This window comes from Cupressus sempervirens, chromosome 3 (assembly GCF_028749045.1).
Source record: "Cupressus sempervirens isolate cs-2001-9-10 chromosome 3, ASM2874904v1, whole genome shotgun sequence".
Lineage (NCBI taxonomy): Eukaryota > Viridiplantae > Streptophyta > Pinopsida > Cupressales > Cupressaceae > Cupressus > Cupressus sempervirens.
In genome coordinates, this window is record NC_143120.1 from 564,470,104 (window position 1) to 564,473,952 (window position 3,849).

Below are 3,849 nucleotides of genomic sequence, written 5' to 3' on the forward strand. Positions count from 1 at the left end.
CCCACATTGATCCTTTTGGAACACACAATGGTCCACCCTTAACAATAGTCCATCTTGAAAATCATAATCTACATGCTCACTATGAAAATGATTATTAAATTCTAGACATACCTTATAATCTTATGCAAAGTCTTAAAGCTCCTTGTAGAGGCCCTTAAAACTCTCAACTCCTATGCTTTTCAACTACACTTCCTAAATTGTAAGTAGCCTTTTATTCAAGGCATCAACAACCTTGTTGCACTATCCCTTCTTATTCTCTATGGTGAATGTGCATGTCTACAAATACTCCATCCCATTTGATATGCCCATGACTCAATTTGTTTTGTGAGTTAATGAAACTCAACGGTTGTTTATCTATGTACACAATAAATTCTTTTGGTAGAAGGTAATGCCTCCACTTAGAAAGTGCTTGAAAAAGTGCATAAAGATCCAAATACTACATCTACTTCAATGTTACTTACATCACATTCCATTGTAAAGAGTTTCTCAAAACTTGGTAGCACCAACACAGGTTGTGTGGACACCTTTTTCTTCAATAGTTCAAATTTACTTTCTTCCTATGTGGTCCATTTAAACTTGACTTTCATACCTCCTTTTATTGTATCAAGTATGGGAGTAAAAATTTGACTAAATTTCCTTATGAACTTTATATAAAATTGAGCATATCCATGAAAACTCCTCACCTCAGTGGTTGTCTTAGGAGTGGGTCAATTGAGTATTACTTCAATGTTTGATGCATCCATCTTCAAATCACCTTTGGAGATCAAAAAGCTTAAATATACGAGTTTCTACTTCATAAACTCACATGTCCCTAAATTTATAATAAGTCATTCATCATGCAACTTTCAAATACAATCCATAAATGCTTACGGTGCTCATTTTTAGTTTTACTAAAAATTAAGATGTCATCTAGATAAAGAACTAAAAAATTACCAATATAGTCTTTGATGACTTCATTAATGAGCCTCATGAATTTGATGGCGTATTGGCGAGTCCAAATGGCATTAAAACATTCATAATGGTTGTCTATGGTCTTGAAAGTTATATTCTATTCATCCCCTTCCTTTATTTTAATTTGGTGGTAACAAAATTTCAAGTCTATCTTACTGAATTATTGAGCTCCTCCCAAAGAATCCATTAGGTCTTTAATCCTACATATTGGAAACTTATATTCGATGGTAATCTTATTTATGGCCCTTGAATTAGTGCATAGCCTCTATGGTCCTCCTTTCTTGGGTGCCAACAATATTGGAATTGCACATAGACTAATATTTGTTCTTATCGACCCATTGTCAAGAATCTCTTTTACTTGTTTAGCCATCTCCTTATTTTGCTCTAGAGTCATCTTATAAGAAACTTTATTTGGAAATGAAACCCCTGGGATAAAGCTAATCTAATGGCTTGTTATCCTTTATGGTGGTGAGGTAGTAGGGGTTCCATCACTGATGATATCTCTAAATTGATCCAAAATGTTTTGCACTTATGCAAGTATGTTTACTTTATTAGCCTTGTCCTCTCTTTAGGCTTTACAACAATAGAAAATCCAAAGATATATCCCTCCTTGAAAGTGTTAAATAGCTCTTTTATACCAACTATTAACACATTAAGGCCACTAGTTTTAATCTCTTATCTATCTACTAGAGATTGGAACTTATATGTAACACCATCCTTTTGAAAAGAGTGATATTTTCTCACCATTATGAATTTCCTTTCTCTCAAATTTTCATGGTCTACCCAACAAAATATGACATGCATCCATTAGTAAACCATCACATAATATTTTGGCTCTATAACCTCCTATTGTGAACTCCACCTAATCTTGTTCATTTACTACCATATGTCACCCCTTATCAAGCCATGTAAGCCTATAAGGAGTGCTATGAGGTATTCTATTCAAATTCAATTTATTAACCGCTTCCTCAAAGATCATATTATCATAAGATTCTAAGTTTGTAATGACCTTACATATGTTGTGCAAGAATTTCTATTTGACCTTGAATGTGGCTCCTCCCTAGCAAGCTCTTTGATCAAGATTCTTCTCATCATCAAGTTATTTCCAACTTCTAAATCCATGTTCACCTCAAGGGATTTTACACTTGCAGTGTCCTTTGTACATAATTAACTCTCTAGTCACACTGGGAAGAAGAATTATTTTTAGAGCACCTTTAGGTTGGGTGTCTAAGTTAATTACAATTATAACGCTTCATATTGGCAAAATCAAACCCTCTACCTTGCCCACCAAATCTACCTCTACTACTACTTCTACTAGAACCCATTCCTTTGTTGTAGTCTCCTCTTCTATTTGATTCACCAATTTTTCTGCAAGTTTGAACTCACTTGGAGGTCTTTGTCCACCAAAACTACCCCTATGGAATCTACCTCTACCACCTTGATTATGTTTCTTTTTTCTTTTCTCCTCCACCTCAAGGGCTAGTTGATAACATTTATGTATAGTGGTTTGGCTTAGTAAACTAATTTCCTCTTGTATACTCCACCTTAAGCCATTAACATATCTTGCAACCTTGATGTTTTCATCTTCTATCACCTTATACCTCAAAAATAACTTTTGAAATTCTTTTGTATAGGCTATCACATCAATCTCTTTTTATCTTTTCCTCTAAAGTTGAATCTCATAATCTTCAGGGAGATAAGTTTCTTTAATCTTGGAAGTCATGCCCTTCCAATTAGCAATGGAAATTTTACCTTCTTTTTTCCTCTCTACTTATACAAATTTCCACCATGTCATGGAAGCCCCTCTCAATCTTGATTTGGCACCTTAATCTTTTGGCTTCACTCACCCCTTCACATTTGAAATGATTCCCTGGATCCTTTATCCATTCCATTACTAGGTTTGGTTCCACCTTTCCACTAAACAAAGGTACCCCTTCTTGTGCCTTGCCACCCATAGCATTTAGGTCCCTAAAGAAAAGGTTCTTCCTACATTACATGATATGGCTTAGGCATCTTATCCTCATTTTCCACTTTCTTTCCCTTATATTTTGTTTCTTTCACCTTCTGAATGACTTTCTCAGTCTTAACCTCTACTCCACCTAGTTTTCTTTTAATCTATGTTAACTTTTCCTTAAGGAGTCTATTTTCCTCCTCTTTTTCTTGGTCCATTTTGGCCAACTCCACATTAGTCACCATGCTTATGTCACCTACTAATTAAATAGATGACATAAACCCACCTTAGCCCAAACCTTAAGGGTTTTGATAACAATATGATAAGGAGACTCCACAAATGAGTTTCACCATAATCTACACCAAGGGAAATTCTAGTACCTTCTAGGGGTTTTCCTCTCTTCAACCCTTTACTCTTGGGAGGATTCAATCCACTTTCTCAACACAACTTGAACCTCTTTACCAATTTAGGCTGCACTACTCTTTTAAACTCACCAGGATAAGTCCACCTAACAATTACCTAGGCCATTCTTCATCACCTTGTAGGAGTATTTGGCCTTCATATCAATTGGTTCCATCATAAAACTCTCCATTTGGTTTGATCTTGCAAACATTCTTTTATTGATCTCAAGAATCCTAGTTTTTAGGACTATTAGACCTACTAAGTCTCAATTAGCCCTCCAAAATTGGTTTTTGGCCTATAACTTGAAAAATTTCCAAATGAGCCTATGATTTTTTTTTCATTTCAAATACCCTTTTAGGAAAACTTTAAGGTTTTTAGGGTTTTAGGTCTCTAACCTATCTATACAACACTAAACCTTAATTGGACCAAATTAGAAAGGAAATGAACTAATTGCAATCTTTCAATGGGTAGGCTTTCCAAATGGATTTTTTCAATTCTAAATTCTTATCCAAGACTCTCTAGAGACTCCCTTGACACCTCCAAGT